Raw genomic sequence first — 18,491 nt, 5'->3', positions numbered from 1 at the left:
GGTTCATACCTCCTCTTCCAGTGTGATGTAAGGCCTTCTTACATAAACCCCTTGTCTGAGCTTGAATTTATCTCCAGATAGCATGTTTGCAGTGTCCTCAAGCATGAGGTCTAGACTCATGTTTCAAGCCAAATGTGGACCTGTTTTGAAGCACTCTCCACAAAGTCCTGTTAGGATTATCATTAGCACCCATTCTGACATCCTGCATTTCTGCACAAATCTCTACAGAATATCCATCTGGAAGAAGCAGGTGCCTAAAGAAAGTCTTCATTAATGTCCACAGTTCCCCTTGTTTATATTTCTCCATTTCTTGTCAGTGATTAAACACTGTATGTTTGCCCGCCAAGGAATGACAGAAACAGAAGCCACTTAGCTTATTGATGCCCCTTAATTTACATCTAAACTCATCATCATTTTGCATGTGACTGAATCAGTCTCTTGAACAAAAGATCCTCCTTCACACGCTTCTCCATTTTGCTAAGTAATGGAAGTTTGAACGAGCTCTTGTCCAATCAACCTCCTTTTTTGTGCACATGCTGTTACTGTGTGGTCCTCCCTACAGCTGAACAGTGGCCTGCCTTGTGCAGCTCATTGTCCTAACTGCCAGCTGCTGATCTGAAAGTGATCTGCATCACCTGGAGGAAAAGTACTTCAGTTTATGATGTGTTCTCATTTCACCATTTTCCTAATTTTTCTGTGTGCTCACATCTTTTCATCCACACATCTATCTGTCTTGAAGATCTTGTTGCTTCTCTCTCTACATACACTTTGGTATATGAATAATTTTAAATTTTCCATTGTTATGTTCTTTTTCACTCACCTCCTCTCTTAACAGTCATTCATTTAGAAATGAGGGTAATGCAGAGAGCAATGGGCTGTGAGGAGATAGGTTAGTACATGCTCAAGAACTTATTTCAGCTCCACATGAAATGGAGACAAATAATAATGTATTGTTTAATCAACAATAACAAATTTGTGCAATAGATTAATTACACTCTCATTTCAAATTATTTTCCAACATTTTAAAATTATCTGTGACACACATACAGTGCCAAACACCTAAATTATATTTTACTAGTACGTGGTGTTTACAATACTGTATTTCCTGTGATTTTATTGTAAAGGCTGTAGTATAAGAAGTAATAAAGCAATCAGAATAGAAGTGCTTAATATATTTTCCTAATGCACACATACCACAGTATCATTTAGACAAAAAAAGCCTGTCTGGAGAAATCCAGCATTTGGATTTGTTGCATTGAGGGAAGGAGACCTACCTATTTATTTCAGTCACTTCTCCTCAAGAGTTTTGTCCCCATTTTCTGCCCTATATAAACAATTTTAGATACTAATTTTGAAGTAATATTTTCCACTGTATTTTCTATAGGGGAGGAAAAATAGCTGATATATTGTATTCCAGTTGTTATCTGTTACCATCTTTGCTTCTTTATCTAACTGATCCTTCTCGAAAGATGCTCACAATTTTTCAGCTTTTCCTCTGATCAATTTTCCTGTTCATTTTCTCTAGCTCTAGATAACTATTTTTCTCACTTCTCACAATTATTCTGTAACTTTCCTCTGTACCCCTTTCTCCTTATAAATGGTACCTTCCTCCAAAGATATATTTCTCCTCCTATGCAATTGTGTCCTTTCTTTTCCTTAAATTTCTTACCATGTTACTTCCCAGTCTGCATTCCACTATCAATTCCCAAATTTGCCACATAGAGGTAAAGGCAGGGTGTGTTCTTCCTGGGTTTCTTAGAGCTGCAGACTCTGTTGTCTTCTCAACCTGCTGATCAGCTTTTGGTAAAGAATAAATAATGATCTTCACATACCGCCAGGCAGCTGAGAAGTATGACAAAATCAGGACAACTCATACCAGACATGCAGAGGCTTTTCACACCTCTCAGGTGTTCTGCAAAGACTAACAGTGATTTATGCTGTGGGTTGAGTAGATGAGATAGCTTGTAGGAGTGACTGAAGGAGAATAGCAGGGGAGAGACTGGGAAAAGGCCAGAGTTTGGAATACAGAGCACAAATTCTGGTGAACTTCCCCAGAAGGGAGCTCAGTTCCTGTTGGTCAATCTCTATTCCTTTGTGATTTTTGGTTTATGTTCATACTATGTTTCATTCTCTCTTTTGATTTCTTGTTCTTCTTTTTATCTTTCAATTTCTGTTTTATTGCACTGTTTGCTGATGTTTACTGTGTTTCTTTTCAGAAAATCTGAGTGGCAGTAAGTCAAGCAGACTGCTTTAAGTAATATCCCAGATGAAAGTTTCTAGTAGGAAAACAAAAGAATAAAGCAAAGTATACTGGATATCAGATACAGTTGGAACAAAGAAAAAAATGTACACATGGAAGAAAAAATTCCACTGTAGACTTCAATTCCATTCATAACCCCTTACTATAGTACAATTAATTATTCCTGAAGACTTGTAGATTGCAGCAGAAGGCAGATAAATAGACACTCGAATTAATCTGACTGTGGCTTACACTTTCATGCTTCTCATTCAACCAACCTTCAGAACATTGCAAGGGGACAAGTGATAGAGAGAAACATCATATAGTGAGCACATAATCCTCGTAACACAAGTTCTGTTTCTGCCACTGAACTTCTATAAATGTGGGCAAATCACTCTTCCTTTTCTTCCTCAGCTTCTTCATTTGTAGACTAAGGATAGACAGACATCTCTTGAAAATCCAACATACTAATGAGAACCATTATATCAAGATTTGGTATTGTCGTTACTCCTATTATTATCTAGATGCTACAAACATGGTATCCTGCTGGAACACTACAAAGAATTTTTGACAGAACATGCTGCCTTATGGATCATTTATCACCTGAGCACACTAAATTGCTGCTGCCCTGTCACTGAGACACCTCTGTGTAGTTCACAGCATGTGCAGTATTGTACTGGAGTTTTGAAGTGTAAGTTCTGCTCAACCTGAGCAAAGCATAGGAGATGGGAGACTCACTATCCTGTCCTCCAAATGAGCACATAGGACATACATAATTAACAATATCTGGGGACAAATGCCAATCTAACATTGCTTGAGAATGTACATTAACTTAACACTGTTTGAGGGCAGCTCACATGTAATCAGATTCCAGTCCAGAATGCTGTAAGAAACTAGCGGCAAATTCAAATTCTATATAGCAACATACTGTGAAGAAGAGTGAAATAGCATTCAGTGTAACTGGAAACACCAACATTATTTTCCATGGGGGGAAAAATAATTCTAGATTCTGCTTATCAACAGAGCAAAGTAGCACTTACTGACAAGGTGGTCCCAAAGAAAATGGTTGTGAAAACAGCATATTTTCTGCTCAAGGTACTTCTGTTCAAGTAAGTACTTGGAGGACACAGAATTTATGAAGTGCAACTGTATGCTACAAGAACAAATTTTAAATGCTGCAGAAACACAGATCAGTAACAGTATTCTCATATTCATCAATGCCCAGACTGGGTGCAGATGCTTATCATCCCTTTTCACACTACACACACACAGAAGCCAAGATGATGAAAATTGTACAGTGTTGTAAATTCATTACACAGATTTTGATATTCTTATACAGCTGTTTATATTAATCAGAAAGTATCATTTTGCTAACACAGGGGTAATAGCTACGAATGATTTCATGCCAAGATATGCTGCATATACTCATTAATAGAATGCAATAAATTTAAGATTTAATTAGGAATACCTCCCTCATAAGTTAAATACCATGCCTGGAGAAGCTTTACATGCCACCTACAATAATACATTTATTTGCATTCAAACACCCTGTCTGGATGCAAATACCAAGGCCATCAGAAATAACCTTATCCTAAGGAAAAATTTGAAATCCATCAAAATATAGCAATAGGATGCCAAGCAAAGAGTGATTGTTCTCATGAGAAATTACATTAATGAGATATACTCTTCCAAATTCTGAGAAATGAATTGTTGTTAAGTAAATGTATTTGCCCCAAATTACAAGCATGTCAAAACTGAAGATAAGCTGATGAGCCAGGACTGAAGAATTAACAAAATATTTCTGCAAAGATTTACTTTCTGCTGTGGTAAATAAGACAAAGGTGACCACAAAGCTCATGACGTTTGTTCTAAAGTCATTAATTTGGCAAAGCAAAACCAGAATAACTACTCTTGAGCATTGTGTTTCTCCTGAGTGACTGAACAGGTGGATATAGTCCTTTAACTGCAGAAACAAACCAGGATCACCGAGAATACCCTTGCTGACTAAAACTGTCACTCTGACAGACCTTGAAGAGGCAGCATGTGGCGAAGGACTGCTGCCTCATTCAAATGGAGCTACTATTCAGCCTCAGTTTACTGGAATCCCATCTCAAATGCTCTCAGGCAACGCTGCAAAGAAAAAACGTCAGAGTATTGTGTTTCCTGGACTTCAGCAGTGGGAGGAAGGACCAATTGCCTGCATTGCAAATGCAGTCAAAATACCTCTTAATTGCTGTGCCTGGAGCAAAGAAAAATAACTCCGTATGGATGCTTGCTGGGTTACATACCAAAACAGTCTTATACTGAGCTGATTCAGTAGACTGGTATGCGGTCCTGGCTCACCAAGCCAATAAAGTCTATCAGCTCCCGTGAAAGAAAAATTACTGCTGGGAGAATGACAGTCATTGAAGATCCTGCAAGCAGTAGAGCTACCAAGCATAATGGTTTCGACTAAGCTTTTTAGGAAATATTGCAAAACAGAGCAGTATTCTTACAGGATATTCCAAGACAATTTTTGCAACTTTCGGGTTTACAGAATATGTGAACAGTAGTGTCAGACTTTTGGGTGATAAATACATAAAGCTCAAGCTTTACACTGCAGCATGATCAGATAGGAAGGTCTTGTCTTTAACGTAATTACCACTACTATGCTGCCTTTCAGGAAAGACAACTGTACCTGGGAAGAATCTGAAAACCACAAATGTCTTATTTCAATAGCATTTACCACCTAAGTATTTTCCTTAGGTGGTGTCAACTGTTGAAACTTTTGTTGGTTCTTTTTTGTTTGTTCTTCCCCTATTTTCTCACTGATCCCTGAACTACCTCATAGATTGTTATTTCTTCACAAACAGAGGAAAAACAAGAATTAGCAAACAAAGAGACAGATAAGATAATCACTTAGTTGAGTACAACTTAGTAGGGGAAAACAGTGGAAGAATGATAATTTTTATTGCCTGTTAATTTTTTTTCTGGATTAAAATAGTGCCCCAACCTGTTACACTAAGAACCTCACTTCCAGCTTTCATTTGGAGCACCCATTTTCTGGGAACCATTCCTATTTCTGGACTTAAACCCCACATTGAGAAATGAGTAGTACTCTCAGATTTAAGACATCTCTTCTGGAGATTAACCTTTTTCTGCAGCTGAACTTCTGCTGGGTTTATGACCCTACTCATAGATATTATGACCTTACTTGGAGTTGTACAATCTTTTATCTGAAGGATTATAAGGAATGGCAGAGGACACTAGAAATCACAGAGGAAAATGTTTTGGCTATCCAGATGAAAGTGAATGCAGAATGAAGTTATTGCATAGGAAGTAAACAAATGTTCTAGATGCTAAGGAGAAAAATATTTGAATCTTTGGTATTTGTTGTCCTGAACAATGAAAAAGCTTGAAATGAAACTGGATTCCTGTATTAGTTTCAAAATTCAGAGTTTCTGTTGCTGGGTTATGAAGACCAAAAAAATTTTTTTTTTTTTTTTTTTTTTTTTTTTTTACTTGCATAATGCAGAATTTGGCTTATGGACTTTTGTGTTTTGCATTCTTCTTCAAAACATTAGATAGTGAATGTAACCAGACCTACATGTGGACTAGCGCTGCTGTTACATTCTTTCAGATGGCTGGAGCATGTGTCTACTTAGAGTTAAAACAATAATCAGATTTGTAGTCAGGAGATATCAGAGTGCTGTAAATCAGACTGGAAAGTTCACTGAGAGATGCTGTCATTTCCCCAGCAACACAGGGAGAATCTAGAGACAAGGTCTGAGCAGGCAGGAGCTCACTTTCATTTATATTCACTTACAGGTGACATTTAAATGTGATTATTGAAGTATACGCTATCAATATCTGAAGGGCAAGTGAAAAATCCCTGTGAAGTTCTCAGAGACAGGAGGAAAAAACTCTATTTCAATAGATGTCAGACATGAAAGTACAGAGATAAAAAGAAGAGTACACGATTTCTCAAAGCTGTGTAGGAATAAAAGATCAAGAAAAAAAAAGGGTAATCAAGATAATAAAAGAACTAACCAAACAAACAACAGAAAGGTCAAGAAAGAGAATGGAATACAGAGTCTGGCACCAGGCAGACAAGAATGCTTTAGGGATTGCATAAAAAATATTTTGGCAAATAAATAGGGATGACACCAGTTTGGAAGGGATCCAAGATGGAGTTAGAAGAGAAAGTACATCTGCTGTGGAATTGATGCTTGGTGAGTTTAGAGATAAAGAGTTTAGAGATAAAGGGGAGGAGAGTTATGGGGCAGACAGATGGGGATTACTTCTCCAACACACTGACATAAGCACTGTGGCCAGTATGGCTCTTCTGACAGCATTGCTTTTTTGCACCTGTCTCTAGAACCATTCATAAAACATCAGTTTAGTTAAATAGTGACATTAAAAGGATTTTTTACCTGATCCTTTGGTGATTTTTCATTTCCCCTCCAGAGGGCAATGGTTTCAAAGAAAACATTTTGTTCTATCTTAGGCTGATTCCTCAGCTTGAGTCAGAATTTATTTTTTCTCTTTTCTATTGATTGCCATCAGCCAGATTTAGATTTATCACAATTATATCTGCACCCTGGTGGCAAACAGTGACACTAATTCATGTCAAATTCAATTCATCAAAGATGAACATTTTCTTTGTTAAAAAATATTTGTCTATGAAATGAATGCACCAATCTCAAAAAGAAAGTTCTATAATAAACAAAGTTGCCTAAATACACTGGTTCTGCAGCTGCAAGCATGCTTTACTGTTTCTATAATCCCAGATAGTAAAAACATAGGAAAAAATGTTGTCTAAAATTAAAATGTTCAAAGCTCCACGCTTACAAAAGGTATCACTTGGATATTTCTCTTCAGGTCCTTTCTGCTTAAAGATAATAAGTGAAAACTGTGAACAAGAGATGGAACAGAAAGCTTTATACTACTTTGGTAAGTAATTTTCTCATTTCCTTTAAAAGCTGTCTTTGTAGATCCTCATATGAAAGATGAATCAGTCCAGACAAAAAAAAAAAGAAGAGGAAGATTAAAAGCTTTGATCTTCCCAATCATCATTCCATTGTCATTCCTCATCCTCCCATTCACCTTCTTTCTCTGTATCTTTTCTTTTTAATTTGAAGACTTTGTTAAATTCAAGCTAGAATGTTTATTTTCTCAGAGTAATGTTTGTGTTCTCAGCACACCACCAAACAGCACCACAAGGCAAAATGAACCAGAAGAGCTGTCTATTGAAGTGATTCAAAACAGAAAGGTTATCTGGGTCTTTACAAATAATGCTGCTGATCCTGTGCTCTATTTTGTGCTCTATTGTGAATCGTTTTCAGGTACAACAACTTCCTGGCTTGACAGAGTATTTTAATCTCTTGGATAGAATTAGCCAAGCACGCCTCATTCAAGTACCATTTGAATGGATTTGCCAGCTGGGTGCGGGCTAATATTAGGGTTTCTGAAAGCCAGAGGGAGGAGATTGGTTACCAAAGAAACAAACAGATCTTTAAGCAGATATATCCAAGAGATATCCCAAGCTCAATCTTAACCTGGTCTGGTAACACCTTCTGGCAAAAAAATAAAACTTCATCTACAGGTACAAGACAGTAAAGGAGGGAAATGGAAATTCTAGAACCTAGAACTGATGAGAATTCTCCTTTATTTTATGAGAAATTATGCACCATATTGAAGAAAATTCCCTTGTCCTGGTTTAAAAACTGGCTACAGGGCAGCATGCAAATTGGAGGCAATGAGAGTTTCTGTGGAAAGAAAGTACAAATGCTATCAGCTGAAGGAAACTGAAAGCAGAATTTGTGCCTTTTTTTTTGTCTGACCATCCCAACCCTGGACGTAGAAAAGAGAGTTAAAAAGCAAACAGATAACTGAAGAACCTACCTATTTTTGCAGTCATATCTGCTGACAACTATCACAGTCAAGTATCAAATTTTGAAAACATCCTTTGGTTTTTAGGTCCTTTGTCAAAGTGCTTTGTAAAAAAAGGGTTCATGTGAACTTGCATGAGCCATGTTCGTATGAAGGTAAGAAGAACCATGCTTGACACTGCTCAGCCACAAATTATCAGTGTCATGGTTTCCCTCTCTTTTTTATTTCCCAAGTAAATAATTCTGCAGTCCACTAACATCTGTATTTCCTGCAGTGCTCCACTTGTGTTCACTTGATGCAAAGCCCCTCGTTATTGGTCAGAACAGAAATAGATGTTAAACGCACTTACGAGGCATTGCTACCCTGGGCAGTTTGAGCCACAACATGAAAAGATAAAATGCTTTCAGAGCTTCCTCTGTAGATAACTGGGCAGGACATACCTTAGTGTCTTAAGCCTTTTCACACAATAAGAAAAACCAAAAGAACGTTATCTTGGGAATTATAAAATTAATCTTAGTGTCACAGTGTTTAGAACAGATTCAAACAAAAACATGATATATAGGGTACCATTATAGAAAGTGTGGATTTCATGTGAAGAATGATAGAGTTAAAGGATACAGATTTATATGTGGTTAAACCGAAGCAAGGAGAAATGGACTAAAGCAGGTATGTTTTTAGGACTTCTCAAAAAGCCCTTTTTTACTAGTTTGGTTACACAGAACCTTTCTTCTGCTTCCTTGATCAAAAACCAGGGAAGTGAGTGCAGTTTGCAGCTCCAAGTCAAACTTAACTGTAGCATGCTGAAAATACGTTTCCCTGTTCCGGAAAAACATAGCCATGGATACAAAACAACCCGGTAAAACTGCTTGTAACCTTTTGTTTTCTTCATTCTTCCAGACAGCGTGTTATGGGGTACCTTCTGTGCCTCAGCCTCCCACAGGCGGAGTGGACTCTCGACGAGATTAAATATATTTTTCCCGACACAGGCTCCAGCCTGGCTGGGGCACTCGGCTTGGGCCGAGGATGCGGCAGCCGCAGGCGAGCGGGGCACGCCGAGGGGCTGCAGTGGCGCGGGGAGCGCAGGGCACAGCCGAGGGCACAGCCGAGGGCAGAGCCGAGGGCAGAGCCGAGGGCAGCGGGCGGCAGCTGAGGGGGGCAGGCGGCAGAGCCAGCCGTGCTCGGGGTACAGGCTCCTGCGCTGGTCCCGCTCGGGGCTGCAGAGAAAGCCGTGGTAGAGATGGGAGAAGGTAGCGGGAATGGACTGGACAGGACTGGACTGAAACGGGCTGCCCGGGGAGGCGGCGGAGTCACCGCCCCTGGAGGTGTTCAAGGAAAGAGCGGCCGTGGCACTCAGTGCCAGGCTCCAGCTGACAAGCTGGTGTTCGGTCACAGGTTGGACCCAAGGATCTCACAGGTCTTTTCCAACCTACTCGATTCCGTGATTCTGCGAGGGAGGAGACACAGAAGCAGTGCCACGTCTCACGTGGCCGCTCCACCTGACGACAGCCCCGTCCCAGCCGCCCCGACCGCCGCCGCGGCCTCCGGGGGCAGCGCCGCTCTGCCCGCCCGGCTGAGGCGGCCGAGGGGCGGCCCCGCGCCTGCGCGGCGGGGCGGGGCGGAGGCGCTGGGGCGGGGCGCGGGGCCGGGCCGGGCCGGGCTGGGCGGCGGCTGCGCAGCGCTGCGGGGGCTGTGGCCGGGCGGCTCCGCGGGCTGCGCGCTGGGGCGCCGCGGGACGCGGGAGACTCCGACTTCCAGCCGGCGGCCGGGCCGGAGCGTGTCAGCGGCGGCAAGAGACGGACGGTGAGCGGAGCGCCCGTGCCCGGCGTGCGAGCAACAGGTCCCGCCGCGGAGCCGCGAGTCTCGGCTGGCCGGAGCCTCCCCCGCAGGCCCGGGGGTCTGGCCGGGCCAAGGCCGGGCGGGACGGCGGGGCATGGCCGGGCTCGGCGGCTCCCGGGGCTCGGTCCCCGCGCTCCGCTGGCGGTGGGCCGGGCTGTACCCGGCCGCGGGTCCCGGCAGGGCGGGGCGGCCCCGGCCGCGGCGGCTACAGGTGCCGGCGGCGCTGCCCGGAGCGCGGGGGGCCTCCCGAGAGCGGCTCCTGCGGCTTCCCCCCGCCCTCGCCTGGGGTGCCTCCCGGGAGCTCAGGCCCAGGAGTTGTAAGAAAACCTCCAGCACTTGGCTGGGTGCTCTCTCTGCGTACTTGTAGTGGGTTGTGTACGTGTTTAAAGAAGGAGGGGGGAAACTTCAGGCCCCCTCCCGTGCGCTTCTGGTGCTCTGGCAGCTCTGTGTTTGGAAATTATTCCTCTGTAAAGTTTTCGTTTCGTGTTGGTTTATGAAGCTTTGCGAGGCTGGGTTAAAGCAGGTTGAAGGTGAGCGACTCGCGGTGTGTTTTACAGTCAGCAGTAAGCGCACATCCCGGCTGGAGCTGTAGTGTAATGCTGGAGCGGTGCTGCCGCTTTCCTAGCGGAGGGATCGAGGCTGTGTGCTGGGAGAGAGAGACATTACAGCCAGGCAACAAAGAACCCGGTGACCGTGAGCTTGGTGAGACAGACCGCCCGAGAAAATGAAATTAACTTGTATTTGACCTTACTGAAGAAGATTTATATTGATAAAAAAGGCTGTCTATAATAATAATGTTGTTCGATGTCTCACGTGGGACAGATCCACGAGAAGTAATTTCATGAGGAATATTAAAAGGCGTAAATATCAACTTGTGCTGTGAGGGTATTTTCTTTTAAAAAGAAAGCCTTTGTTGGAATTATTTAGGCATAGACTACAGCCATAGCTCACTGAACAGAGCAAAATAATTTCATTCTGGATGCATGATGATAGATCACTGACTGCAGTCAGACTTCTAACAAGTGACTGATGGTGATCTTCTGTGTGTTTATTGTTTCTGTGTTCGGCTTCCTATGCCTTAAAGGGATGGCTCTGTCCTTTTTGAGGATTGAGGTGCTTTTTTTAAAATTATAAAAAAAAGAAGGTCTCTTTGTATTGACTTTAGACAACTGACTCTGCAAACTTTTGGTTTTAATCTGTTGTCCAAGTTTTCACAGTACATATTTTTTTCTTATGGTCATATTAATGCTGTTACTACAAATCTGAATGCCAAACACTTTAGAGTCTGGCTGGATTATACACATGTAAACTCATTTCCAGCATGCTGTGCTTAAAAAATAATCCAGGATTTTACACATTAAAAGCTTAACTAATGATTAGTATTGTAGACACTTTTAGCAAGGTGTCAAAAATATTACAGCATTTTGAAGCAATGTTGTAGAATGTTACATTTAATTATCATTACTGTTAATAAAATAACAGATTTAAATGTTAGTCCATGACCACTGAACTCTCTTTAAAGTTTTTTGGTTTTTTTTTCAAAGTGTACATTCTTCCAGTGTGCATCATATTGCCTTGCAATGTGTAGAATAACAGTGGAAGGTGATTTTTTTTTTCTGTATAGAATTAGCTGATGGTAAAGACTGTAATTTTACTTAGTTTTTATTAAATTTCTTCTCAAAAGTTCTGAACTTAGAAATATGGCTCAGAATAGTTCTTCAGTAGACTGATTTATATGGCTTAGGAATCTGCAGGAGTTACTTATGACCATTGAGGGGTGACAGGCATCTTTCTGTACCAGGTCCATGGCAGACCATGATATAGAGCCATTGAAAATGCAATGCAGAGGTTGGGATTCATACCAAGAGTTATGGACACACAAAACTTAATGTAGTCTGAAGTCCATGTACATCCATTTTTTGTCCCTTGTTTATATTAAAATAATTACATTTGTTGTAATAAAATGATTACATTTTCCTAATACTTCATTTGCTGTTTTAGTTAAAATCTCCTGCTATACTTAAAAGTTGCAGGCTTTTAAAAAACCTATGGCACTTTTAGATGCGAATTCTATTATGATGTCTCTTCAGAGATTGGATCTTAACATCAGATGCTAAGTTATAACTCTCAGTTACTGTTTGTTTCTCAGTTTGTACTTTAAAGTGCATTCCTTTTGCCATGTTAGGCTTTTAGAATGCTGAAGGTTAAAATTTCGAACACTGAGCTAGTTCTTAGATAGCAGGATTTGTATTTTTCTTGTGCCTTGTTTAAAATTTTTAAATGTTTAGCAACTGACATTTTTACAGTACTTTCTGAGGCACTGTTGCAGAAATGCTTGACACTACGGTATTTGGTGGAAGACTAATTAATTACTGCCTTGGTCATGCATTTGAAAACCTCAAGACTTTTTGTAAATATTAATTAAATACTGCTCTATTGTTTTCCTTTTATTAATGGGCAAAGAGAGGCATTTATGTATTTGAAAAGCTTTGCAATATATCCGTGATAGAAAACTTGGTGGAAACAATTTAGGTGGTGGTTTAAAATCCGGTCTGCTGGCAGAATTGCTTTTCTAGTCTAGTTATCTACCTTGGAGCTTTCTTCAATACAGCAGTTCTGACAGCAGGGGCATTTTATGTACACGTCTTCTTTCCTGCATTCCCAATGCAGATAGATGAGCTAGATAAAATGTCTTAAGTGTAGTTCAGGCTAAAGTATGAAGCAGAAGAAAGAGGAAATTATAAATAGTTAAGTTTATATCTCATAGGCTATTTTAAATATAGGCTATTTTAAAAGTAAGCTTTTGGGGTTTGTTTTTTTTTAACGGGAGGTGATCACCTGTATATGTCTGTTGGTAAAGACGTTTTATAGTGCTGAGGTGTCTAATTGCACACTAACACATAGCTGTGTGGGAAGAAAAAAATGCTCTAAGTCTCAAAGCTTGCATCAGTTAAATTAGAAAGCACAGATACCATCAGTAATGCACACTTCTAAAAGGAATGCCCCAATTCCTTTGAAAGACCTAACGTTGCACACTTCTCTTTTAGCAGAAAAAGGATGTAATGTTGGATTGCTTTAAAGATGTGGAAATGTTATGGGTACCTACCCAGCATATTGAGATTTGGGTTCAAACCATTCTACTCCTTAGGGGAGCTGCCAATTCCCAAGAGGAGTGCCTTAACTGCCAGACCAGTGGGTGTTTCGGTTTCATTCTTGAGGAGTAATAATCACTTAGGAAGGGAGTGAATATGTAGCCTGGGGACTGGCTTGATCAAGTACAAAATAATGATATGGATTCAGGTCTCCTTTCCTTCTTACAAAGTGTTGAAAGAGTTAAGACATGGGATTTTTCTTGGGAGTGGGTTTGTTTTTTTTTTCCCCCTAGCATGGCGTGAAATTTTGAAGACTTAAATCTCTGATCTTTATGTTTATTCTTATCTGACTTGGCCAGTTCCTACTGAAGTTGACTATTAGTTGTTTGAACAATACCTGTAACATGTCCTTTTCATTTTAGAGTGGGTCTTGGTTGTTTACCTAGGTTGTGGAGTCTAGTAGGCAGCATGGCATTTAGGTTCCCTTGTGGATCTAATTCTGCTTTCTTCTTAGACGCCAAATAATAAGATATAGAAATGAAATTGTTTGAACATACCTGTGATTAATATCTGTTATAATAGGTCTGGTCAGTGCCTTGTGTTTCCTTAGATGATTTGCCTGTTGCATCATGTATCTGTTCTGGTTGGCCATAATTGTTTTCTAAAGAAAAAATAACGAATAAGAAATAGCTAATAGGTTTTGTTTTGACATTTTTAATATTTGATTCTGCCTCTAGTGTTGTATTTTTAAATTTTCAGTTCTATGGTTAGAGAAAAGGCTTGACCATTGATAGATGTGACAATACAGCTCATAGTCTTTAGTGTCTGAATTTGCTATAATTTATCAGCATAGACAGTAAAATCCTCTTGTCCTGCAGAGGTCTAACGAAAGAGTAGGTGTTAAATAGAAATTCTGAGAAAATGCAGCTTTTCTTAAGAAACAGAAGATAGAAACCTAACCATAATTTTCATTATTGTATCAAGAGACATCTTCTGGCAAAACTATTTTAGCTTATGCTTGGTTATTTACTTGTAAGAGATAATTCAGAAGACTTTTGAATGTGGAAGTTTTTTTGGAGAAAAGCAGTTTAAAACCAGGAATGATTTCTGGCAGGGATATATTGAAAGTAATAGGACAGTTAAGTGGTCCTTTACAAAAGTTATTAGAAACACTCAAGTGTGGTAATACTTAGTATGTTAGCATCTAAATCGACTTGTGTACAACATGCATCAACTGAATAGTCAGTGTGAATTGTCTTGTGTGAAGTTATTCAGTGGTTTCTTAAAGCACTCTAGAAAGCTGAATTTAGTAAAACCATAAACCTTTGATAACTGGGAAGTTACCAGTGCAACCTCAGCATCTGCTCTTTGACCTGGTGATGGGGCTGGGAGGTGGCTGGTATGCATTCCAAGTCTGTTTCCAAGGATAAGTATCATTTTAAAGTCAGGAAGAAGGGGCTGGAAAAGTATTCATTTAGGAACGGGTGGCTGTGAGTGGAGTTCAGAGTACAAATGTGTGAGCTCAGAGGAGGAAAATGTATGCTAGTGCCTGAAAGAGTCACTTCTCATTTTAACAGTATATTTTTGTGAAGAATGTGTGAGCTGTTGGCTGTGTGATGTCACAGGAGTGACTTGTGTTTAATGAAGTGTATACTAAAGAGGAATGAAACTTCAAAGAGTTTTTCTGAAGGTGGATAAAATATAAGTGGCGTGATGCCCTGGTAAAAACCCTCTTGAGAGAAATTACTTAGCTTTGGAGGTTTTCTCTGGAGCCAAATTTTGTTCTTGGCTTTGGTGGCAGAGAGATGAGCAGGGTCAGGTCTCACCTGAATATCCAAGTGTAAACTCAAGTGTTTTCTTAATTGGGGTGATCTTAATGGTTAAGGTCAGTGGAGTTGGTATGCTTTGGTAATGCCTTTGCTATTCACTTATTTAGAAGCTAGTTTCTAGGGTGGCAGAGGAGAAAACTAGGGAGGGAAGCAAGTTTGTCTGCATGGTGTTTCTGGTATGGACTTAAATTCTTTAGTTTTGCAGATAGCGTGGCAACTTTTTCTTTAGAATGTGATGCCTTTGTGTATAAAGCCAAGGCCTCACCTTAATATCAGATCATGCAGTGTTTCTGCAACATTGTGGTTGAGAGCTTGTGATTACCCTTGTTTGTCTTGTTTTATCAAATTGCCATTTACTTGTCAGCTACTGTTAATGAAACTTAAGAGAGATTAATTATAGATTAATTCAGTGTACCTTGGCTAAGATAATTAAAGCTGCTTTTATAGAAAAACTGTTATAGATAACTTCATTGTGCACTGTAGAAAATTGCAGGTCTTGAACTGGCTAAGAGAGCATGTTGCTAATTCCTCTGGTATGTCTTATTTTCTAAATGTTCTCTCATCTCTGAAAGCAAAGCTCAAGCCTTTGGGTTAAGGATCAAGATTTGAAGCAGGTGAGGGTTTGGATTGCATAGGTTTGTATCACGCTGATTATACTTGTTACAAATATATATATATCATTGTTTTCAGAGAACAAATCTCTTCTTCCCAATGTCTGAAAGGCTGTGTGATGTCAGCAGAGAAACTTAGTCCTCTCTTACTGGTACAGCGTAGCATTAGTGGACATCACATGCTTTCACGGAATCAGTTCTTGTAGGATCAAGAGGTGATGGAGTTGCTTAGTGCCACTATGCAATGACATTTGCACTTTGAATGGTGTTAAAAGTCCTCAAACGCAGGAGAGAAGGAAATTTGTTTAAAATGGAACTGGGTATATGTATTTAAAGGTGGTAATGGTTGTTGTACAAGAGTTAAAACCAACATAAAACAAGCTCTTACCATTTAATTTTGTTTCAGTAATCAAGATATGTTCTAAATTAGTAACCTAATTACTTACTTACAGGCAGGAATTAGCAGAGTGTCTTAGTGTAAAGTGAGGTAAAAGCTGATGAGCTCAATATGGTCCTCTTGGGCTGACTGACCAAGATGACTTGTGAGCCCTATGGTTTTGGTTTTGGCAAGTGGAATAGTCTGTTTCACATACTTATTTTTCTAAGAGTAGAAGCAGCACTAAAAATCCATTTGACCCACAGTTCTTATTAGATTTGTAGACTCTTTTAATGGAATTATCAATTTAATTCTTTCCTGTTCAGAAAATATTAACTTAGTGTGTGTTGTGATCTTTTCTCAAGATTTTAACTATTATCATCAACCACCTCTGGTGAAATGTGTTGCTTCAAGGTGATACAATGAAGGCTAGCTAGAAGTCTAAAGAGGCAAGTTACTTAGCTTCAGTGGAAGGAGGAGAGCAGGAATTTGAGGATTCTGCAGTCAGGTAGACACTTTTCTGCCTTTCAGCCTATTTAGATTTCTTCTTTCTTCATTAGCAAGAAGAATGAAAGATTCCGTCTTTCATCAAGCAAGATGTAAATAGTAAGGACTGAAAGTGTATCCCAAGGAAAGCTGGGAATTGAAAAAGTAAATGGCACTTGTACTTCCTTCCAGAAGAAAATATACTAAGGATGATTTTAAGATAAGGCAAAAAACTATTCAGCTGAAGTCTGGTTATTTTTGCATGTTTTGTAGGTCATTCATTTCTTTAGGCTTTTGTTAATCTTGAAGTCAGGAGAAGTCAAAATGAAGTGCAATGGAGAGCAGTTTTTTCTTGACTGAAAAAAGAGAACCCAGCATCTAATAATATATTTTAAAGCAGCAGTGAAGAGTTGGTTTTGGCTTATACTTATGAAGTAATTTTTAGGTTAATTTTTTGTGTGTCTATTTTATTTAGACTAGTACACTTATTGCTGCTAGGGATTAGTCTTAGGATCAATTTTGAAGAGTCATGATATATTGTTTTCCTATAGATCTTTACTGATTTAATGTGGACTTATATTTCTGACCATGCTTTTTTGACCCCTTGTTCATCTTGCATTCTTTCCTCCTGCAGACCTTCAAACATGAGTCTCTCCATCTGTTATTTCTGAATAGGGAAGGTGGACAAAACTGGGAAGGAAGCAAAGGTTCTGTGTGTTGGATCACATCACTTCTCTTTCTTTTGGGAGGAAGGACAACTGGCATTTACTTTGTCAATTCCTACCTTTCTTTGGGATGCATTTACTGAAATTTGTCCTATAAAAATGTGGTAGGTTATCTCAACTAGATGCTGTGCTGAACTGGGCTACAAGATTGCGAAGAGCTGCTTTTTTGAAACTTGGTTTGGTTTCAAAAAAGTGGGGTCTGAAGAGCTGGAATAACTCAACAATATTAACAAAACAATACTACAACAGTATAATAATGTCATAACTGTGGACACCGTTCTACTAAAATGTCATTTATGATTCTGTGTTGATGGCTCAGTTTTGATCAGCGGTAGGGCCCTCTGTTATAAATTCATCTGTATGATGCTGAACTTGGAATCTGTATGAGGTACTTGTTCAAGAAAACAGCCTTAGAAGTTAAATACCTCACTTAAAGCTGAGATGGGATGATCTGCAGAAATTACGTTAGATCTGCTTATTATGTACCAACCCTTAAGACTTCTGTAGTAGGAAAGTATAAGATATTTTCATATATGTTTTTTAAAAATTAACAACTTGAGTTGCACACTTGGATTTAGATATTTATATAATTTAGAATTAGATTTAGATTTAGAATTTAGATGTACTTTATTCCCTAAGCCAGTTTTTGACCTTAGTTGGTGAGAACGTCATACAGTTTCTCCTTATGTCAATATTTTTGAAGCCTTTTCTATACAAATATTTAATGAATGCAGCTGCATACCTAAATGGTTGAGTAGTAGATGTAGACTGGTTTGTGTTCCCTCTTAAGTGCATACTCTTGTCAAGTCTTAGAAAGATATTTAATGCTGTTCATTTGATACTATGTGTGTTTGTGCTCCCTAAAACTTACTGTGGTAATTAAAATTCCATACAAATCTTTAGTTCTTGATTTCTTAAAGCTAATTTGAAATTGAATATTCAGCCTTTTAAGTACTTAACATGATTAATCTGTGCCTGTTAAACTTAATTGCAGTTTGTTTAACAGTTCACATTGTGCTTTTGACGCTTTCTGGTGAGATTTGGTTTTTTTATTCTTGGATGGATTTGTGATGATTGGCACAGCTGATTCCTTCTACTTTAGAAGAAATTTGGATTGCAGCTACAGCTCTTAGATTAGAAATCTTAGATTTTGTGATGTCAGTTTTTTTACCTTTTCCTGCTCAACTCCTCTGCTCTAGTTCATTTGCAGGATTAACAAGTGCTTGTACCTTGGTCGTTATGGTTCATGGTGTGCAACCTGAAACAAACCGCGATGCCAGTCTGAGCAGTGAAGTGGCTGAGGTGGCAACACGTGTTCCCTCCTGACAATTCTACTTTTAGGATCTGTGACTTCTGGTGGGAGCAGTCTACAGCTGAGGATAGTAACTTAATCTGCTACAACAAGATTTACTAGAGCTTGTCTATC

General features: G+C 39.5%; 1 protein-coding gene across 1 annotated transcript in view; it reads left to right on the top strand.

Moving 5' to 3' along the window:
* Positions 1–9,764: 9,764 nt before the first annotated feature.
* PALS1 (protein associated with LIN7 1, MAGUK p55 family member) overlaps positions 9,765–18,491 on the top strand; it is a 56,019-nt gene continuing 47,292 nt past the window's right edge. Inside the window, exon 1 of the mRNA XM_066321390.1 lies at positions 9,765–9,910. The gene's annotated coding sequence lies outside the window, so the exon portion shown is untranslated. The remainder of the gene's footprint in view (positions 9,911–18,491) is intronic.

The sequence above is a fragment of the Sylvia atricapilla genome, chromosome 6, assembly GCF_009819655.1.
Source record: "Sylvia atricapilla isolate bSylAtr1 chromosome 6, bSylAtr1.pri, whole genome shotgun sequence".
Taxonomy (NCBI): domain Eukaryota; kingdom Metazoa; phylum Chordata; class Aves; order Passeriformes; family Sylviidae; genus Sylvia; species Sylvia atricapilla.
Note: the sequence above shows the minus strand (reverse complement) of the source record. Positions and strands in the feature narration are given on the sequence as shown.